At 36.6% G+C, this 23,402-nt stretch overlaps 1 non-coding gene across 1 annotated transcript; it reads left to right on the top strand.

Annotated features, from left to right (window-relative positions):
• Positions 1–19,410: 19,410 nt before the first annotated feature.
• TRNAK-CUU lies at positions 19,411–19,482 on the top strand. Its single transcript has one exon. It is a non-coding gene; the product is annotated as a tRNA-Lys (tRNA).
• Positions 19,483–23,402: the final 3,920 nt, after the last annotated feature.

Below are 23,402 nucleotides of genomic sequence, written 5' to 3'. Positions count from 1 at the left end.
CATATTAACTCTATCTCCTTATCTTCTTCTCCTGCTCACTTTCAAACATCCTCAGCCCTTGTACTGAGATTTCCATCAATGCCTACTTCTTCCAGAAGACCCTGACTCAATGCAGTAATTTAGGAGAAGTATAACTCTGTTACCCCATAAACTTTATTGTTGTACTGATATTTGCACGTGTTTTAACTAGTAGGAGAAAACTGGGACCTATGCATGTCACCTGCTGTCACACGAAATGCTAGTGATGATACAAATTATATTAGAACAGTGTTAGCAACAATGTAAAATTACATCTCATCAGCTGATGCCTTAGTTGCTGATATTACTCCAAGGAGACCTAACTCTAAAAGGAAACTGAAACCTCCTCTCCCAAATCAGTTCAAAGACACAAGAGCAGCACAAGAGGAAATCTGTATTATTGCTACTTCCTTCAGTTTCCTGGCTCAGTAACAGAAAATCTTAATATTATAGTTTATTTATCCAGTAACTTTTATAGAAACTGTAACAGCTTAAAATACAGCTCATAAAGTTATTTTTATCATGTTTTTATGTATTTCATTATTTTTAAAAGCATTGTCCAAAAGATCTAACTCTAGTATCTTAATTGAAAAGAAATAATAGTCAAAACATAAAACTGAAACCTTACATTAGTAATTTGGCTTTGCAGCTTGTTAATAAGATAATAACTAGTCATCAAATTTAAATGTACATGTTCTGCATCAGTCAGTCACAATTTCCTACATATGTTGTCTTAAATGTGGGCAAGTTGACAAGTAGCTCCAAACTACAGTCAGAAAGACTTACATTGGAGGAACTTTCAAATTTAGATCACTGATCTGAATCACACACAGACTCAAAAAATGGTTGGGGTTGGAAGGGATCTCTGGGTAAGATCTAGTCCAAATTGAGTGCATTACTGAAATAAAATTTACAATGACTCCACACTACACGAGGCCACCTTTCTTGCTAGTTAAAAGATGTGTTCAGAAGAGGAAATCCATCCTCTTATTCATTCTCTATGGAGGTGTTGGTGAGATTGCAGTAAGTATTTTCAGTACAGGAAATGCAGAGCCAAAATTTGTCAAGATTTATCTGGAATTATATCTTCTGAAATGTGATATGGTTCTTGCTTTTAGGTAAGCATTTGTGCCTGTTGGTGACACCGTCATGTTCATGATTAATAAGGCAACATCTGGAAGGCTACCATCTACATATTAATGCTCTTTCTAGAGATTATTACAATAACAAGCACTTAAAAACAGATAATCAAACCCAAATAGTCTTTGACCTTCCTATTTCCTCTCCATTACCTTATCAGAAAGAGTGATTGCATTTTTTCCTAACTACTCGTAAGATAAGTGTAAATGCCACTCTTCACTCTTTCCTTTTACCCCACATGATCAAATGTACAGGCTATATTACATATTCAGGTCAAAATTTAAAAATTATTCCATGACGAGCATGTATATTTTTTGTAAGGCCAAAAGAGAACACAGGATTATTTGACTTGAGCTTTAAACATAATTTCTCTCTGAGTTCACTTCTACTTAAAAACTATCACTTATTTTAAAAATACTTCCTTTTTAAAAAGTATTAGTGATGAACAATCTATATGTGGCTATTATGGATAATTTTTATTTTTTATATGACAGAGAAACTTATCTTTGATTTAAAACAATTGGGTTTTGTAATTTCTTTTTCTCTTGGACTGATACCTTAGACCCTCTACTATAAACTAGGGAAACACTTAAGTTACATGTTCAAATATTATTTAGGTGCCTAAAGTCATACTTAGCATTTAAATGACCAACCACAGAAGATGGAGGGTACACTAAGGAAGCATTATTCAATATTATTTCAAATAGCACCTTTGTCAAAGGCAGATCCCCAATTTAGTGGCCTGTAACACCATTTTTAACTTATGTTTCTCCATTTAGCTCTTGCTCTGCTCTAGGAGGGCCAAACTATGCCTTTGTCTGTTGGCACAGAGTTATTAGGCAATGTTGGGCAGTACTACAACTGCATACACTTTTATTTTGTTAGAACAGAATTTCCTTAGTCTTCTAAAAAATTCCCAGGCTCATTCTGGGACCTAGCACAGGCAAAGAACCATTCATTTTCTCACAGACACACTGTTTTAGCAGCAAGACTGTGCTAGCAATGGGGAGAGAAGTCCATGATTGGATTCTGCATCTTACGAAAGATTATGGTTTTAATCATTCTTTAAAAAAAAATTGATAAGATGATGTTTAGCTTAATTGAATGCCTAACTTGTAACTACCATTAAACCTTCTACTATACATCATACTTTGTCCTAAATATCTCATGTCTGTTGTAACTTCCCAACACAAGTAACTCTTCAGATATTTATAAAACAGAATTTGGACACAAGGAGGTAAGAACGATGGAAAATATTTGGTGACCGTAAGTTCTGCTGCAAGAAAACAGAAGTAAATATTGAAATAACACTTCTTTAAAGGGGTTTAAAAAATTAATACATTTTTACTATGAAACAATGAGTCTATGTACAGCCACCAGGCACTGAATCACTTCTTTCACAGAGGAAATTCCACTCATTAAGCAATGTTTAATTTAATCACAAATTCATAGACATCAAAGAAGAAACAATCCTAGCTGTGAAAGGACTTTGAAATTGGTAATGTTAGAATTCTGGAGGTTGAAAAACATAAAAGTTACTCATGGAATAAAGTCGTAGAGGTAAAACATCTACCATCTGAGGATTTAGATAAGTAAGAAAGCAGAAACAATTGTAATAATGTCCAAAAAATTAATTCTCAAAAGACAATTCTTTTAGTTAACAATTCTTTGGGCTTTTTTCCATGTGATAATTGAAAATTCCTTATTGGACAGCTTAACTACCAGTTTTCATTGAAGCTACTTCAGAAATGGAATAGAAAGGTATTAGAATAGAAACAGAAGATGGTGTTAGAAGATAATCTGAAGGGACAAAAGCTATGCTGGCAGCAGAGTGAGACAACTGACCTCATTAGAAACAAATACACAGGTGCAAAATCTATCAATAATAAAAATGAAAAAAAACAAAAGGCAAAAAAAAGCGTCTTTTTCTATATATGAAACTAAGCACAGCCAAAAATGCTATTCAAACAAAACACAGCTTTAACATTACATTTTCTGGACTTAAAATTAAGCACATATTTAAATTCCTCAATGAAGTGGAGAATAAAATTGTTAAGAAAAATGATCATATTCACACTGATTTATGGCCTAATGATCAGAGTGCTCAACTGTGAGTAAGGAAGCTTCAAAATAGTACATTACTCTGTTCACTACCTGTAACGTAAAGTGGATAATCTCCCCCTGTATAAGAAATTAGAATATAGATTTTTACCCTCCCTGTTGGTGGCTTCGGTCGCTTAAGTCTACAGAATATTGCTTTTGTCTATCCTGATGAACCCTTTTTTCTTCCTTTTTTTTTTTTCTTTTTTTCTTTTCTCTGCAAACTAAATCACTATCCACAGAAATGGGAAATGTCTCTTTGCTGGAGAATCTTCCCCAGTGAACATTGTAATCACAAAGCTAATGCATGAGGTTCTGAAGTACCTCAGCTCTAAAAGGAAATGAGATTCACAATATATTTTTGATCTCAACATTACACAACTATGTGGGTCCTCATTTGTATGCTTTTCAACTATGTAGCATATTTTGATCTACATATCATGGAGCATTGAAAGCCAGGAATAGGAAATCTTCTTTCAGTGTGTTATGTTACTGAAGGGAGATTGAAATGGCTTTCTCTACACTTCTAAGTTGACCACTATAAAGTTATCAAACATGTCTTTTCTGAATTACTTGTATTGATGGCAAATGATCCCCATCCAGCTAAAAGAGAGAGGATGCCTCTAAGGAGTTATTGCGAGAAACTTCATATCTTCTCTGCTTTCAGATCCTACGGACTACTTTTTTAAGCGGATTCAGTAATCTTTGGGACGAGTGGTCATATACTTGGCTAAAGCTTCACAATACATATCTCTACATCTTAGTTTTCAGAACATAAAGAACTTCATTGGAAACACACAGTGAACTCAATTAGAGTAGTCTTTTTTACAATAGTGCAATAGCAAGAGCACCTTAAGACAGGGGGCCTTATTTCTAAGGCCTCCTTATCTGAGGGATTTCGATCTTTTCATAATCACTATACAGTAAAGCACATAAGACAATCTTTTTTCACTGCCATTTGACAGTTAGAATAAACAGTTTTGGGGCCACAGAAGTGCTAAACTGTGCTACCTGACTGCATAAACAGTTGAGAATACACATCCAGAAAGAAAGGAAGGGAAATCTGTTTTCTGCTTGTACACTACCCTTTGAAGAGTCATTAAATAAAGAGCTGACACAAATATAGATAGTAGTATTTCCCCAATCACAACAGTATTTAAGAAAAAATGTTTCAAAATTACAATATCCTTAAAAATTAGTCATAGGGAACTATGTGTATTAGATAGATACATCTGATATCAAATTGTTAGAAGTTACTGCAGAGTAATGAAAAGAACTTAGTAGGGGTAGATAATGTTATCTTTAGACATACAAAGGTCATATGGCAAAATTCTATAATTGTGACTGATGCATCCTTTGAGAATTCTCAGCTATGCTGGCAATAATTTATTTTCCTTATTTCCTCACATGTATTTTACATTTGAAATTAATTTACTTTGAGTTTAATTAATATGTAGCTGCAGTATTCAGCATCAGGTAATAAGGAATCCATTAAGTGGTGTGCATTGATTCAGGTTACAATTTATAAAAGATAGTGCCTTTTAGTGACCAATAGTCTGAACTCTTATAAGAACTACAGCCAAAATTAACACACAAATACTAAAGTATTTGCGTGGTTTTGGTTTTTTTCTTAATTTTTGGGAGCGAAGACCTTCAAAGTTAAGGACCATGAGTCCTATTGACCTCTAGGACTGTAGTTATAAATCTTTCAGGATTGAATATTTAATAATATTTTCTATAATTATTAGTATTGAGGAAAAAAGTATGAGTTTATTGTCATGACAGCTGAATGATTGATTTATCTGTGTGGTACAAAAGCAGTGGTCATACTTTCAACACCATTAAAACTCAAAAAAATTAATAAACACAGTTAATACTAATGATATGAAAAATAAAAGGTTTTTTTCCACATCATATGTTCGAGCCTCCTATGGGCACAAATGCTATAGAATTACAAATCTAAGACTCATATGCATATTTTCCACAGGAGGAGAGGGAGGAAAAGAATGATCAGGAATCACCAGTTGTCTTCACTTAGGTATTCAGTGATATTTTGAGTTTTAATTGTACACCTTTAAAGCATAGAACAATCTAATCTTACCACGTGCCTAGAAATAAAAATTGTATCTTTGCAATCTTATTCCTAGAATTCAGTTCCTGTTTTCCCCTTAACACAGGGGCAGATTTACCAATAGAGGAGTGACTTCATTACCTATAGAGTAGGTAGCCCCAGATTCTAGGGTTTTAGAGTTAGGGTTCAGAGAACCAGCATACCTAGAGTTTCATGGGCAGTGGTGCTGGTATTCCAGGATAGCAAGGAGAGCACAACACTGCACCAACATTGCTCTTTCTGCACTTTAAAATTCTGGACTACCCACGATGCTGGGGTCCTTAATTACAGCCTCAGATTCTAGTAAAGATTTATATTTAAGGTTAGGGCTAGGCTTCAGAGAATCAGAAACTCTACAGCTGCAGTTATTTTATGACAAGATTATAAAGTATTTTTTCTCTCTTTCATTTGAAATAGACAGATACATAAATGCTAATTAAGAATATCAAAAGTATACAATTTATGCATCTTACTCTGTGAAAACCATTTGCAGCCTAAGATACATCTAGAATTTTGGAATAAACTTTTAAAGCCAGCAAACTCTTAAATTATTTTGACATCTTCTCAGTTAAGTTTTCCCAGTCAAATGGAAGATGACAAAAAATGATAGTTAGCTGTTTCTTAAAGAGAAAACTTGTGTTGTTATCATGAATAAGTCTTGAAATTCCTGTAAGTAATTTACTGAAATTGTAATGTATAAGAACATGAAGACTAAGTGATATATCCTTTTCAGACAGGAACTTTCACAGCATAAGGTAGGCTGTGATTTATTCTTTTTCAATTGGCATGAACAGCTGAAAGTTCCTACATAGCAAACAAAAGTTTACAGTGTTTGGTGAGGAGCTACTCAAAACCACTTTGGAGTAATTCACCTTACATGCACTAAAGTTACACGTGAAGAGCTAGTCTGATTTTTGTTGTACATCTATTTCCAACAGATCCCTCCACAGACTCTCAAGTTGGGTATTTATTTGCTGACAATGAGGAAATGCTAATACTCTGCTAATTAGTACATTTTTATTTGATAATAAGTTTTGATATGTATCAATCACTAACTTGGAGATTAAATTAGAGAACTCTATCACACTAAGTTCACAGGAAGAGGGGAGTTCATAATACTAAAAATTCTTGATGTGAAGACATCTGTAACTCTGTGATGAGACCAATTTGTAAACCATCAGGCACTGGAGAGTTTAGCTACTTGCACTTATAACGGAGATATTTTGGCTACAACACTAAATGAGCAAGATAATAGCTATTTGGTGAGTTAAATGGTTAGTACAGATATCCTGATGGGATTAAGTACCATTGGATAAGAGGAAACAGGGTAGTACCATTTTGTTAGCTGTACATATAGGTGGATGAGCCAGTTGAAAAGGTATCAACAGAGTTTTCATCCATGATGACAGGAAAAATTGATTTTTCTTTTTTACTTTTGTATTAACCTTTCCAGTAGAGTTCATAATTTTCTGTCCAGTGATTAAAAATACATGCAGCAAGACTTTGTCCCCTAGACAAAAGAACAGGGAAGATACAATTTCAAAGGCGCAACATACTGTGTCTGTGAGAAGCAGCTTGTGTGAAAATTACAGTCAATGGGACATAACGGTAAATAGTTTTGTTTCTATTTAATTCAAATTAAATCTGCTTCAGATTACAGGTGGAAGGGTGGATATTATTGCCAAAATCCTAGTCCAGTTTTTCCTTATCTTTTCTGCAGGCCTTTTGTTACAATGAAAAGGTTGCTTTCTAGCATCACCATTATGAAGTATTTTATTTTCAAAACATATTGAAAAAAATATCAATAGCATAGAGAAGCTTTACATGTTTACTTCTCCATCTTATTATTTTAGCATTTGGTCCATAAATCAGCAACATGGCACCAATCTAAGCCCAATTCTATTGCTATCTAGTTGGATATATTTCAAGGATGTATATTGTGCAATACAGAGTAATCCAGGCAATTTTGTTCAGTTCAGTGATTATCTAGAAATATTTTGATCTGAAATTATATGACAGTGTATCTGAATTTGACCGGTGATGTCATAGAATGGTTTGAGTTGGAAGGGACCTTAAAGATCATCTAGTTCCAACCCACCTGCCATGGTCAGGGACACTTTTCACTAGACCAGGTTGCTCAAAGTCACATCCAACTTGAACACTTTCAGGATTCTTAGTGAAAACCGCAGAATCCACGCCACAAAACATATTTATGAACAGTCCACACACAGCACAAACATTAGTCCAAAACTCACCCATTTTTAGAAAATCTAACTGCAAGAATCAGATCTTTAAGAAGGTAAAAATCCTTAGTTTCATCAGTCTTGAAATGGTTCATTTTTGTACGTTCTTTTATTTTCCCTCATTTGTGCTAAGTTTTGTCTTCATCATGTCTTTACTGAAGACAGTAAAAGTGAGTTATTTAAAGTAACTTAAGCCACAAATTTCTTTATAACAAAATACAGTCTTTTCCTGTTGGAAGCTGGCAGAAAGAAGATAACAGGCAACCAGCTATTTTTGGTCTGTGATGTTTTTCACTTGAATAATAATCAAAGATTTTTCTTTATTGCAAAAACTCCTTATTAAGATTCTTCCATTGACTGGCAGAGTTAAAACAATTCTCTTCCATCTGACAGGTCCTGATCAACTACCTGCTAAACTGAAAGAAAGGACTCATAATTAATTATTGTTGGACAAGAATACTAAATCCTTATTCTTATCAGCTAATCCTTCTGTTTCTGCCTTGGCTCAAATCCCAGCTAGAAACTTATGATTCCTTAGGTTCTTTTTGTAGGTGCCACGAATCATACAGGGCTTATGAGTGAAGAAATATTGTGGTAGTGTTCCTGTATAGGTTAGTACTTTATATATTTGTACAACTAATACACAGTCAAGAAGCTACTGAATACACACAGGTAAAAAACAGCTGTCAGGTTGGTTTGATGTCACTCTAGTTTCAGAAGGTCCTGCTTTGCACTTTCTGTGCATGTCCGTCTTTGGACTAATTCCACACTGCACATGACCTAGAGAGTAAGGCCCATATCAACACAAGTATCTGAGATAGAGGAGTCTCATTTCCAGAGCTGATCAATGTAACAGAATCACAGAATCACAGAATGTTCTGAGTTGGAAGGGACCTGCAAGGATCATCAAGTCCAGCTCTTAGGGGAATGGTTGATACAGGGACCAAACCACAGTCTTGACACAAACACTGTGCTCCAATCAACACTACTCCTGAATAATGTTTTTAACGTTTAAAATAACAAGAAGGAAATCACACATTTTTAAAAATGAGTGATTAGAATGAGAAAGCATCAATTAACATAGTCTTTTTCAAACACAATTCAGTGACGCAATTGGTCAGTTAATTAGCTATGTAAAATTTCCACCAATAAGAGTAAAAAGTAAAACTTCTCAGGTGACAAGAACTTTCAGAAGTCACTGCGAAAATTTGCAAAGATTTCTGTGAACTGACCATCCTGATCCAAGAAGGAAAGTCTGATAGTATTTTTTCTTTCCTGAAAAGCTGTCTGCATCTTGCAAGTCGCTGAAGATGTGGCCAATGAACCAATCCTTTACTTAGATTGTCTGGTCGCCCTGTGACCCTTTACAAACATTATATTATTTTCAGAACTGAAGAGTAGTTCTTTACTTGTGATATTAGAAAGAATGAGAGATTATATTCATTAAAAAAAAAGTGCTATTAAAAGTATTATTTTAATTATTTGTAGGTAGCATTCTAGATCTATATCATTCCTCTCTTTATCTCTTTTCAACACTTACAAAAATTCCTTTAATTTTTAAAAAACTATATTGTTACCTAGATACTTTTAAAATACTAAAACAGAATCATATGCTTACTTTCTTCTCCATTACTCTCCCATGAGATGTCCAATGATAATGTATTTCCTTGGCAAAATGTAAGAGAAATTATTCAAGAGAACTAATACAATAAAGACTACAAAGATACTACTTGGATGCTAGTATACTGTAGTTTTCTCCCTGAAACAGTGAATGATGAGACATAATTGTATCTCAAAAAAACCCTGCAAAACACAAACCCTTTTACTCAGAAAAATGCTGTGATGCTATTACTGATACAGTCTAATAAATAATAGCATCAGTTCTCTGCAATTATTTACCAGTTTTCATCACCAGTGTATCACTTTACTTAATTTACATTGTGTCCTCTTACTGTGAGAAGGGAAGGGAGTAAACAGGAGTGATTCTGTCACAAAAATTGGCCATCTATGTTCTCAACGAATTTTGGCATTAAGAGTGAAGACTGTAAAGTCTTCTGAGGATGTGTTGTGTCCTGGTGGAAAACTCTTATTATAGTCAGTTTGGATAACAGAACAACACATTTAAATAATAAACTATAACTCACAAATAACTTACTAGTTATATGCTCAAAACTGAAATTATCTGTTAAGATATTAATTTGAATTAATATTAATATTAATGAATCTTATTTGAAAGGCAAAATAAATCATAAATCTGACAGTATTGTGCTAATATGTTTAGCTATTTCTGAAAGGTTACTTAGTTTCACACAACATGAAGTAAATACAAAACTTAAGTATATTAAATCTTTGCTAGCTATTATAATACATGAGAAAATGCAATTGTGAACCAATATTTCATGTATGTACTCATAGTAAAATGCCTCAGGAATTGTTTTTGGGCTCTATGCTGTCTGATATTTTTGGCAAAAATATGTAAGAAAACACTAACTCACCAACTAAGTTTGATTTGAACCAAGGATTGGGGGAGTGCTAAATGGGTAAGTGATTCTAAGCATTCTAAGGTCATTTAAAAATAACAGCAAAAAAAATCCCAGAAATATTTTATTGCAAAGAGGCTAATGTCCTCACCCTCATGGGGAAAAAAATTATGTAGATGTGCGCACAAGTTAGGTGACTCCATGTGGCTGGATATCACTGGGAAAACATATTCTACAGTCCAAATTAGGAAAGAAAACTTTTCCAACTGTAACGTTTTATAGAATAAAGATCCCAAGATGTTAGTTCCTTTCAAAGAAAGACAAATGTTCAGGATGAAGTACCTGAGTTGCATTAGCATCAACAGCGACAGCATATTCATACAAAAGGTGGGAAGAATGGGTTAAAAACATAAAGCTGTGGCTTTATTGCCCTCTGTCCTGCCACCAAATGAGTAGGGCGCACAACAGTAAAGGATCATAGAATCACAGAATCATAAAACAGCTTGGGTTGGAAGGGACCTTAAAGATTATCTAGTTCCAACCCTCCTGCTGTGGGCAGGGACGCCTTCCACTGGACCAAGTTGCTCAAAGCCCCATCCAACCTGGCCCCGAACACTTGTAGGCATGGGGCGTCCACAGCTTCTGTGGGAAACGTGTTCCAGTGCCTCTTGACCCTTATAGTAAAGAATTTATTCCCAAATAATATCTTATCTAAAGAATATCTTATCTAAATCTATTCTTTTTCAGTTTGAAGCCATTTCCCCTTGTCCTGTCCCTACATGCTCTTGTAATGAGTCTGTCTCTATTTTCCTTGTAGGCTCCCTTCAGGTTCTGGAACACTGCAATCAAGTCACCCCAAAGCCTTCTCTTCTCTATCCCTCTAATCATCTTGGTGGCATCTCCTATGGGCTCACTCCAGCAGGTCTATGTCCTTCCTGTGATGAGGATCCCAGAGCTGGATGCAGCACTACAGGCGGGGTCTCACAAGGGCAGAGTAGAGGGACAGAATCCTCTCTCTCAGTGTGCTGACCATCCTGCTTTTGAGGCAGCCCAGGAAACAATTGGCTTTCTGGGCTACAAACACACATTGCTGGCTTGTGTCCAGCCTCTCATTTACCAGAACCCCTAAGTCCTCCTCAGCAGGAACTTCGTCTGACTGCCATGACTTTTCAAATATCATGGAGAGTGGCTTGGCAACTACATCAGTCAATTCCCTCATGCCTCTGGAATGCACTTCAAGTCTCATAGACATAGTCCATGTTCCTCAGGTGGTCATGAACCCGATCTTTACTTACAGTAGGAAGCACTTCACTGTATCCAGGATCATGCTGTATTCCTTATAATTGTATGGCATTGAATCTTGGGAAGGTCTTGACGTGCTGTATACAAGGCACAGTACTCCTTACTAGCAGTGTGTAAAATCATCCTGCAACATTTCATTCCTTCTAGAAACAAAGGCCAGTTTTGTCAAAATCTACATATTCAGAAAGAATATGTCAATTTTAATAAAATCTTATGCCAGTAAAACTCTTGAGGGAAAGGAAGAACTTTGATAAGGTCAAAACAGAGCCTTTTTTGGGTTTCGTTTCAGATTTAACCAGAATGGAATTATTCTGATTTATATGTATGTGTTACCGTTGATACAATATTTTAAGCTTCTTTTCAAAATATAATGCTACTCTTGTTTTGAAAAACCTAAGGTGATTTTTAATGGGTTTGGATTTTGTTTTTTCAAGGACCAACTGGAATAAAACAAAAAGAACAAAAAATTGAGAAATAGAAATTACTCCTAAGGTGTAGTCCATTTGAGGGTTGTAATTCAAATTACTTATAGGTAATGTTTCATTACTCACCTCTAACTGCTTCCTTTGCTGACTACACACAACATGCAGGTTTTACACTCTGTTGTAACGTTCTTCTCAACTGAGTTCAAAAGCTTATTTTTGTTTCCTCAGTAGTAGAAATACATCTTATTTCTTTATAGCTGATTTGTTTAGGGTCAATCTCATCGGTGGCCAAGATCCTCTTCCTTATATTTTTTACTTTTTATTAACCCACAATTCGTTTTTCAAATACAGTGCAAAAGCACAGTTTCCTTTGAAGAAAATGACAGAAGAGTAACATTTCTACCTTGCTGAAAGTAGCCTAAATCTTTGCTAAGAAAACAGCATCCAATTCCACCACTATTCCAGACCAGATACAAATTTTTCACTCCTCTTGACTAAGATCTGGAGGATTAGTTTTCCTGGGTTTTTTTTGGTTTTTTTGCAACAGGTAAGTTGCTCTATAAAATTTTTTGCCATTTGTCAAGTTTGAGCGCGTGTCAGTTTATATTTGCTTGGGTAATTCAATCCCTTTGCCCTTTCAGCTCATGACCTTATCTTTGGAAGTGACTACAAAGCTGCCAGCTTGGCAGAGTTTTGGGTGTATGTTTAATAAAAACTGTAATAAGGTAAACAATTTCTTTTATGTGGTCCCTCAACTATTTTTACAGTAGCAGTAGTCTCAGTCAGAACTCTGACAAACCAGGTAACTTCAATTGAAGAGAAATTTGTTCCAGAATTATCATTCCATTTTGGTTTGCTTATACCTCACACATTTCACTTTCACATCAAGCAAATCCAAAATTTGTGAAACTCTTGCCAAGGTGAATGTATCTTTGTTCTTCCTTAAATACTATATGAAAATCATACCTACATTTTCCTCCGTGAAGAACAGTAGGTGTTTTAGTTTTTGCATTCTCTCAAAACACATTTCAACATAGCTTTACATATTACAAAGTTGACTGGCTTTGATTTAGGACAAATGAGTCTGATTATTTTTCCATTTAGTTCTCTGCTGACATATAAATACATAAGAAGAATAGTTCTCATATTACTGTAAAAGAAGACAGCAGTTGTGTGATAGTTACCCTGCCACAGAACCCAACACTTTTTGCATTCCCTAAGGGAGTGTGACATACCAAGTGCTTCCCATAGGTTGGTACTACCTTCAGCTGTCAGGTCCAGCCTATCTGAGGCAGTCCACTCAGGAAGCCTTCAAATCCCTGACATTCTCACCACAGGCAACACTGGTAGCCCTCTTGGAAGGGCAAAGGATGCAGGTGGTTGCTAAAATAAGCATCAAATATGTGGCTTATCCCCACTGTACAAAGGTACTCACTTGGTCCCATGCTGAGGACACTGAAAACCAAAATGGGCTATTCTCAAATTTGTGTCTAAGGCATATGGGAAGTAACTCTATACTTGAGCATAGACCTGAATTTGAGCTCAATATAAGGTATATGTTCTGGATGACAAAAATATGATCTTCCACACAGAGAATGAGTCCATCCATTTATATGACCTGGTCCTTTTTCAGTTTTTGTGTATTCTCCTTTCCTGGAGGGAGATGACCCTCCAGAGTCCCTACAACGCATAGGGCTTCCATTAGAGTCTACCAGGCTTAATGCACTGTGAAACAGTAATTTAATATTTGTAACCTACAATCCACATCTCAGAGTTTGGACAGGTCCTTTATTAAGATACTGAATACATAGCTACTTCATTTTAGTTCAAATAATGTAAAACTTCTCTTAACTGATCTATATCACTTAGACCAAACTCTTGCTTCTCTACAGCATTATGAGTAGATGTCAAGACACTCAGTGGAATGGAGGCATGGATTAAAACACACTAAAATTACTTGGTTCATACTCTGATTATAAAGCCAATATTCCTTCTTGTGCAACACCAATTTACTTCTCTTATTGAAATAAGACAGAGACTTTTGACTTTCAAGTTTCTCTTTTATGCATTTAAATTTTTGAAAAATGGTTAGGGATATGGGTACAGCTTACAAGCATCATGAGAAAAATTTCAGAGGGACTAGAGCTGGTAGCATTTGACTTAATGACATGATCTCATTCAGTTTCATTGCTTCTAATTTTAGTGACTAATGTTAAATATATTTAGTCAGACAGCTTCTACTCAAGAAGATATTTTATAAAAAGTATAAAAAGAAACAAGTAGATTTGAGGTAGACTCTTCATTATAAATCTTGTCAATGATAGTTAAGCATAAGAATGTGGTGAAAGTATAGTATTCCTTGTTTCAAATAACTGAAATCAAAACCAAGTGCTGCATCAGCATATTAACTTCACCTGAAAACAAAATTTATTATTACACTTGAAACTTGAAGAGATTTCCAGTAAAATGATTATCAATGGTACCTGTAGTAATGTACATAGTGTATTTAATAAGGGAGGAAATTATATTATTAACATTCCAGAAATAGCTCAAATCAGCAGCTCTATTCCAATTTTTGACAGCTGGGAATCTGACTCATTACAATATCTAACACTTTCTTAGACATTAAGGCCAGAGGAGACAATTAGATAATCTACTGTGATCTCTTATTTTCTGCTGGTGCTGCATTTCATCCAGTTATCTTTGTATCGAGCTTAATAATTTATGTGCTAACTACAGCATAACTTGCATTTGAGTAAAGCATATCATACTGTATGTCACTCAGTCTCAAACCTAAAACACTGAGAGATGGATACTCTAACAATCCATTTGTCAGTTTGTTCCAGTGTTTAATTACCTTTTCAATTAAAAAGGATAATTTAATTTTCAAATTCAAACATGTCTGTTTTCATGATCCAGTCACTAGTTCTTATTATGGCTTAATAAATTTAGTAACTGACATTTTTCATCTACGGAAAATAGATGCAAATACTATGGAATACTATGGAAAATAGATGGATCTACTTATACAAAAATTATAAAAGAATATAATATTCCATCTTCTTTTTGATACATTATAAAAATCAAGCTCTTTAACTCTCAAGGATGTCCAACTTTTTAAACACTTTTATGAAACTTTTTGATTCTTCTCAAGTTTTATGAATTGACTTTAAAATCAAGACATTTGTACAGAATGACACTATTTCACAGAATTACAGAATATGCTGAGTTGGAAGGGACCCACAAAAATCATTGAGTCCAACTCCTGGCAAAGCACAGGACAGCCCCAAGAGTCACATTGTGTTCCTGAGAGCAGTGTCCAAACACTTTGTGAACTTTGTCAGGCTTGGTGCTGTGACCACTTCTCTGGGAAGCCTGTTCCAGTACCCGACCACACTCTCTGTGAAGAACCATTTTCTAATACCTAACCTAAACCTCCTCTGACAACCTCAGGACATTCTTTTGGGTACTGTCTCTTGTCACCATGGACAAGAGAGCAGCGCCTGCCCCTTCCCTTCCCCTCAAAAGGAAGTTGTAGATTGCAATGAGGTCTCCCCTCAGTCTCCTCTTCTCTGAACAGACCAAGTGGCCTCAGCTGCTCCTCATATGGCTTCCCCTCAAGGCCTTTCACCACCTTCATTATCCTCCTTTGGACACTCTCCAATAGCTTAATATCTTTCTTATATTGCAGTACCCAAAACTGCACACAATATTCAAGGTGAGGTTGCACCAGTGCAGAGCAAAGCAGGACAATCCCCTCCCTCGACCAGCTGGTGATGCTTTGCCTGATGCCCCCCAGGACAGAGTTGGCCCTCCTGGCTGCCAGGGCACTGCTGACTCATATTCAGCTTGTCATTGACTTGGACCCCCAGGTCTCTTTCTGTGGTACTGCTTTCCAGCATCTCATTCCCCAGTCTGTATGTACATCTGGGCTTGTCTCATCCCAGGTGCAAAATCCGACACTTCCCCTCGCTGAATTCTTATGGCTGGTTATTTGTTGTATAATAGTGTCATAAGAAGCAAATTACTTTAAACAGTGGTTTCTGGATTTAGGAAGAATTGGGAAAAGCAATCCACTTTTTCTTTATATGAAAGCAAATAAGTGAAGTCAATAAGGGGAGACTTGCAAAATCATATATAGAAATTAGTAACTGGAGGAGTATCTGGAATTGTATATTTGAAGGAGTAAAATCAATCTTGATAACAATAACAGAATTTATCAAAATGAAGAAGTAGGGGGCTTTGACAAATGTATCCCATGGCTAACTGCAAATGATTACTGCCTCATGAGAAACACTATAATCCTTGTCTCCTTCTCCAGCAGTTGGTACAGCTTTTCTGTTTGTTTTATAGAAATTTTATTTGCATAACTGCTTTCCTTTCCAGATGTGAAAATTTGAATTGCACTCTTAAACCATCCAAAACTCTAGTGAAGTAATCAGAAGCCAAGCTTTTATGTCTATGCCTGTACTTTCACCAGAGCAAAGTGAGAATTCAATGATACCATTCTTTAACTGATAACATTTAAAATTCACTTTGCAGAGGATAAATGAGAGCAATCTGAGCCTCAAGACTCTTGCTAGAAAGAGATTTGCAGAAATAGACTAAAATATCAGAAGCAGGTCCATGAGAAAGATGTTCAATTCCTCATGATAATTGAACTGCAAATAATATCCCCCATTCTAAAGAATCTTAAATATGTTAAAGTGTATTAAATTTAATCAGGAAATTTTTGTCTTGTATTTTAGGACCTTTATATCAGATAGAAAAGCAAAATTCTTTTCAATGTTGGGAACAAATAATTGCAAAAAATCTGAGTCAGAGTGTTAAGAAACTGATGACATATTTGTAAATTCAGTGATAATTATCAAAGTTGATTTTAGTCCTTACAATATCTGATTTCAGATATTCAATTATTAATTTCTTTATCTGTTCCACAACTGTTAAATATTAGCTAAATGTGTTATAGATTAACTGGTGACAGAAATATGTAGTCTGAATGATTGCTTAATTTGCTGCCTAGTAGTATGTTACGAGCCGCCTCTTAAGCTGAGGGTAATGGAGGTTTTATGGATAGATCCCTTGGGGCAGATCAGAGGGAAACTGGGAGACAGGTGTATATATATGTATGTAGCAGTTTTATTTTAAAACAATTTGGTTACAATGGAAAGGAGGGATGTAGCAGTTTTGATTATTATCTATAGTAAAATAAAAATGTAAAAGTATAAAGATATCAAGAAGAAAGGAAAGGGAAAGGGGAAGTAAGGAAAGGGAAGGGGAAAGGAAGGGAAAGAGAAAGGGAAAGGGAAAGAGGGAAAGGGAGAGGGAAAGGGGTCAAAGTAATAGTCCCACTCTTGATCCATCAGGGGTGTGGGAAGCTCCTGAAACATAGAGTTCAGTCAGTTAATATATGTTCAGATTCGTGTGGGAATGACCAAGGTACCCCCCCTGGAGGGAGAGTTCTACACAGTCTGATGCAACACTATGGATCACCTTCAGTCCTCTGGTGGAAAACACCAGAAATTAGTCTGGAGGCACTTCAGGGTTTTTTTGATGGGTTATGGCCCCTTCTAAGACATGATCACTGTTTCTCGGATCAGTGTAGTTGAGCAAGTTATACCCCATCAGAAGGGATTAATATCTTCAGGCCTACGTTGAATGTCCTGATACTTCCCCTGGAGGAGACTTTTACACCTGAGCCAGTTGTGTAAAGAAGGACGTTGGCAAAATAAAAAACATTATCCTACCTCCTCATGATCTCTTTCTTATCAACCTTCTCCACCATCTGACTCAAAATCATGTTTGTTTAGCAAATATTGGTTTGTTGTAGTCATCATGTGGTGAGTGCTCACCCCCTCAAACCTGGGCTGTTTTTATGCAGATCAGAGGTTTCACCACCTCAGGTGCAAAACCCCTCCTCCCCTGATTAGGTTGGGAGGTGTAAACCTGACCTCAGCAAAGCACCCTGATGTTTTTACAAATGGTCGATTGTTTGAGTCATCACCTATAAACATTTTAGTCTCTCACGTAGTACAATCTTCAAAGAGCCCATTGTGACATGGATAAAAAATTATTTTTCAAAACTCTTCAGTGAGGTTTTTAGAAATTATTTGTACGTTGTAGTGGGTTGCTGTGGCTGGGTTTTAGTAACTGGGTGTGGGGGGGCTACTGGGGTGGCTTCTGTTAGAAGCTGCTAGAAGCTTCCTCTGTCCCATGGAGCCAATGCCAGCCGACTCCAGGATGGACTTCCTGCCACTGGCCAAGGCCAAGCCAACCAGGAGTGATAGTAATGCCTCTGTGATAACATTTTTAAGAACAGAAGGTTGTGGCACAGGAAGAATTCCAGTCAGGGAAAAATGGAGTGAGAACATGGGAACAACAAGGTAGACACCAAGGTCAGTGCAGAAGGAGGGGCAGGAGATGCTCCAGGTGCCAGCTGAGGCCCCTGCAGCCCGTGGTGAAGATCCTGGTGAGTCAGGCTGTCCCCCTGTAGCCCATGGAGGACCATCGGGTTGCACAAACCTACCTGCAGCCCATAGAGAAACTCATGATGGAACAGTGGATGCATGAAGGAGGCTGTGACTCCGTGGGAGGCCCAAGATGGAGCAGGGTCCTGCTGGAGACTGGCCGCCCATGCAGACGGAAGCCCACACTGGAGCAGGCTTTTCCTGGGTAGGACCTGTGGCCCCTGTGGGGGACCCAGGCTGGTACAGGTCATTTGTGAAGGACTGCACCCCATGGAGAAGTGACCCATGGGACAACAACTTGTGAAGAATTGTTGCCTGAGGGATGGACTCACATCTGAGAGGTCCATCAAGGACTGTCTCTCATGGGAAGGACCCCATGGAAGCAAGGGAAGGACTCCTCTCCCTGAGCAGAGGCAGAAACAATGACTGACCATAACCCCCCTTCCCCATCCCCCTGCACCACTGAAGGGGAGAAGAGAGAACATTGAAGGAAGGAGGGGGGGGGGGGAAGGCGTTTTTAAGACTGTTTTGTTTCTCACTCTTTGGCTCTTATCCTGTTAGTAATAAATTTAAGTACTATCCCCACTTTGAGTCTGTTTTGCCCATGAAGGTGATCAGTCACTGACCTCTCCCAGCTCTTATGTCAACTCATGAATCCTTTGCTGATTTTTTTTCTCTCCTCTGTCCAGTTGCAGAGGGAGAGTGAGAGGTTGGCTTTAGTGAGTACCTGACACCCAACTCACTACAGTCATTTTGGTGGCCCGTACAAGGAAATCATGAACATTTTGAGATAAGGATAGTAATTGAGAGAGGTGACGGGCAAAACAAGAACTGAACAATACTACAGAGTTAAATGATTGTGGGGAATTTTTGCTGTAACTATGTTAAAGGTACAAGGGGTGGATTTCATGTACATTGCCCACTTTTGTTTGGTGTTGTGATATGTTATTTTGATTTTTGGTGGGGGGAATTTTCATTATATTCTGTTTTGGTTGACTGTTGTCTTTGTTTATGTAAGGGAAGGTTGTGTGATGAATGTGGAATTTAAAATTCTTAAATGTATGATTCACAGAGGTGAGGGGTGGAATGTGGTGGGTTTCTGTGGCTGTGTTTTGATAGTGAGGACCCCTGGTGGTCTAGTGGTTAGGATGCAGCACTCTTACCGCTGCGGCCCCGGTTCGATTCCTGGTCAGGGAACTCCTCCAGGCAGATGGAGCTTGTCAGCCCTGTAAGGCCATCCATCTAAGAGAAGGGCACTCTAAACAAACCTACGTCCTGAGGACCTCGCTACCACCGTCCAAGCTCGCTCGGCCCCGGCAGATGAACCTTATGATTAAAGGGTGGGCTCAGCTCAGCACACACTGTGTCTCACCTAAAAAATCCACTGCGCAGGCTTGAAGGGTAATGACCTTTCCCAAATCTTCGTTCACAAAGACTGGTCATGATGATGATGATGTTGGTTTTGACAGCACAGAGTGGGGAGCTACAGGAGTAGAAATACATAAGTAAAGATTAAACTTTTGATTTGTCATATTTTGATCTTTCACCTATAAGTGAACTAGCCAAACAAGAGCACTTTATCTATTCAGCACTCTAACACAACAACGGAAGACTACCAGTGGCTCTCACCTGTACACATTTGACAGAGTAGTTTGATCTATTGTAAATTAAGAAGTGTATTTAACACAGCTTAATGTACCTAAACTTAGGGTTAAATTTTATTAAAGTAAATGAATCATTAACACTGCATTATGTATGTCTGTTAATATCTCTCTATGCTTAAATTCTATGCTTCATTTAACATGCATTCGCAATCACCTATCTAATTAATGTTTATACTCAATGATTTTGAGGTTTAAAGACCAATGTAACTTCAGGTCATGTTGTCACAAACTGTAAAATTGTACACACAAATGACACAGCAATGACAAATAATTTTTATTATTTTTATTTCTGTAGAAGCCTTACTACTTTGGAGTGGGGTTTTTTGTTTGGTTTTTTTTTTTTATCTGAACTCAAATCTTGAGATGCAGAGATCTGACAGATTCACATTATCTTAACAACATATGTGTACATATACTGGTTAACAGGGTCTTGCATTCACGGGGTATATGTTCAATGGGCACAGATTGTCAGCCAGCAGTAGTGGTATGTAGGCAGAGGAAGGCCCAAATAGCACTTTCTTAGCACTCAGAAGGTGCTTTCTCAGCACTTCCTCTTTTACGGATCAAGCCTTAGGTAAAGGACAGCAGAACATCTTATGGGTCACTGACCACTGGCAGAAAGGTTTCCCATGCAAACCCTAAGAAACAGAAAAAAGAATTTTCTTGATATTTAGACATGGAGAAGTGCAGCTAAAATAGCCTTATTCCCCTACTCAGAGAAATAGTAGCTGAAAAATCTGGTGAGCTGTTAGGCTTCAGTAATTTCAGATGACTACTTCACTAATCAGCTGTAGCAGTCAAAGTAGCACCTGAGAACAATAGCCAGAAGTACAGATTTCGAATTCCCTGCAGGAGATACTAGGCCATTGGCTTGCTAAATTCTATGTCTTGAAAAAGATTCCTTGCTTTCCTCCCAAGTAGAAAGCTTTAGTGATTTCTAAATTTCACTACAGAAATAACTATGTTAAAAGAACAATTTTCACTGTGAGAATTAGAAGCTTTGGTAATGAGAATAAATTACCAGCCATGACTAAATTTTGATATAATGAAACAGATTCCTAACTGGCAAAATGTTAAAAAGCTCCTGTGGCCTTTGATCAGTTTCTGCCATCTGCAGCTATAACCACTGATACAGGTCTCCCAAACAGAGGTACCCCAATCACTAATAAAAGGCTTGTTGTTCTCTCCACATTTCATATATGCATTCTGTATGTCTGTTGGAGGGGATTGTTTTACATTTATTTAGTGGTATGGGAGGTTGCAATGTCATTTAGAACCTGGATGTCAACTTTCATTTCATTTTCTTAACTGATAGGGTTCAGCTCTACACTGTGCATCTTCATGGAAGAATTTCTTGATACGTAAAGTCTTAGCTGTTCACAAAGACAAAAGAATCTTTATTTACTCTCTCTTCTACTATTGCGGAATCAATTCCAGTCACCTGTAATCCCCATACTTCTTTCAGGGAGAACAATAAAAAATTAGAAAGAAAAAATGTAGAATAACTTCAAGCACTGATTTTTTTTAGTTACTATAACTTGTGAAAAAATCACAGCAGAAGTGATGAATATTACAATAATTAGTACACAATGGAAGATAATTTTGTTTGAGAAACAGAATTTTTTTAGCATTACTTTGTAAATAATGTCTTTGGTCTTTTAAAGAATATAGCAGAAATAAGCTGTGCAGTTTTAAGAAAATACTGTACTGTGAAAAGCTCCACACAAAAAAAGAAAGAGGGAAGAAATGGCATAGAATTGCCCATCTGCTGGACGAATACATTACTTTACTTCTTGGACAACTCAGAAACTAAATTGAGACTGCTCCCAGTTATAAAAGTTCCCTATCAAATAATCTCTGAATTTAAAAAGGCATCAACTTGCAAGTCCAGTAGGTGATAAAAGGAGACAATCCTTTCTACCTCTTGGCTTGTAGGAGCTATTATCTATGCTTTCAAGTATGACAAAAAACAGTCTCATTTTTCAGTCTAGAAAATTGCAAATCATAAGCTTATTTTTCAAGAGAATACAAGAAAATTAGCTTGGCTTGAAGACGGGAAAACTGTATGTGAAGTGCTCAGTGCTTTGTCTTTGGTAGGCATTAGCCATTGCCAAGAAAGCAACATAATGTCTACACTATTTAATTTTGATCTGTATATCACATAGTCATAGTTAATTTATCGAAGCATGTAAAGCAGCTGAAGAAAAATGGAGTTGGGTTCTGTTCTTGTTTTGTTGCGCCAAATAGTTCTGTTACAAATTATCATGCTATGCCCTGGTCCCTTTAGACTCAGAAAAGAAACTCTTCTAAAAGAGATGACTGTCCATACATTAGGTTGTCTAATTAGGTTAGTCAACGCTGTGTAAGGTAAATAAATCTTCTGTTTCTTTTTTTTTTTTTTTTTGAGAAAGTGAAAATCTGTCCCTTGTCACTTGCAAATTGCAAATAAGTAAACACTTCTGAACAGTATTCAGAATTCAGCAATATGTAAATAAAGGCCATTTGTTAAAGTGCTTAAAGTTGTCTTGAAAGCTGTAAAGAATCCATATATTACTGCTTAAAGGCAGACTGGCTTTCCAGGGAATCAGAGCACTTCTCTGGGCATTACAATATTGATTTAGGGTTAGCTCCTCCTTTAAGTCATATCGGTGAGAATTCTCAGGACCATGACTAAGAACAACTCTTATTTAATGTTATTCATAGCAAAGTTTGACTCTCTTGTAGAGAAAGATGCTGCTTGAACGAGTTCCATTTATTTAAAACCTAAACAGACATTTTCATTTAAGAATAACTTTTAATCCCTCTGAGATAAATATCTACTCATCTCTTAAAGAATTAGTGACCCATTCCCCAAGTTTGTGACAACAGGTCTGTTCCAGTCACACTTGCATATAGTGAAACATACATAGAGTGATCACTGAAGAGTCATCAATATAATTTAATTAAGGATTTGCAAATGATGCAAGAAAAAGAGGATGGAAAAACCTGGATTCCAAAGTAATGAAAAATAAGTAACATTCACCAACTGTAGTCCTTGACAATCAGCAGACTGTCAACAGAACCATACAGTAAAAACATAACTGCTTTTACAAGCTTAAACTGTCTGTAAAAACAGAGTGCTTAAAATGCTAAACTAAAATGGTTCAAAAAAACTGCACAAAACAAACTGTATTACCATTCTTGTATATTAGCGCAATATTAAATAGCAGCACAAATCCAACAAAGCAGAATAAATCACACTTGTGAAAATCAACATCCGAGACAACCTGTTGGGCTTATCTTAAGTGACTAACTCTTGTAAACTAGTAAACAGCCAAAAAACTTCAAAATATTGCTCACTTCACTTGAACATCTATTCTGGAAAAACTTAAACCCCACCTGATGAGTTTGGGAACTAAGCTTTTACGTTCACCTCCATTACAATTTTAATTTTTAATATAACTGTGAATGGAT

Source organism: Corapipo altera, unplaced genomic scaffold, assembly GCF_003945725.1.
Source record: "Corapipo altera isolate COAL_440 unplaced genomic scaffold, ASM394572v1 1b, whole genome shotgun sequence".
Lineage (NCBI taxonomy): Eukaryota > Metazoa > Chordata > Aves > Passeriformes > Pipridae > Corapipo > Corapipo altera.
This window is presented reverse-complemented; position numbering and strand designations above follow the sequence as displayed.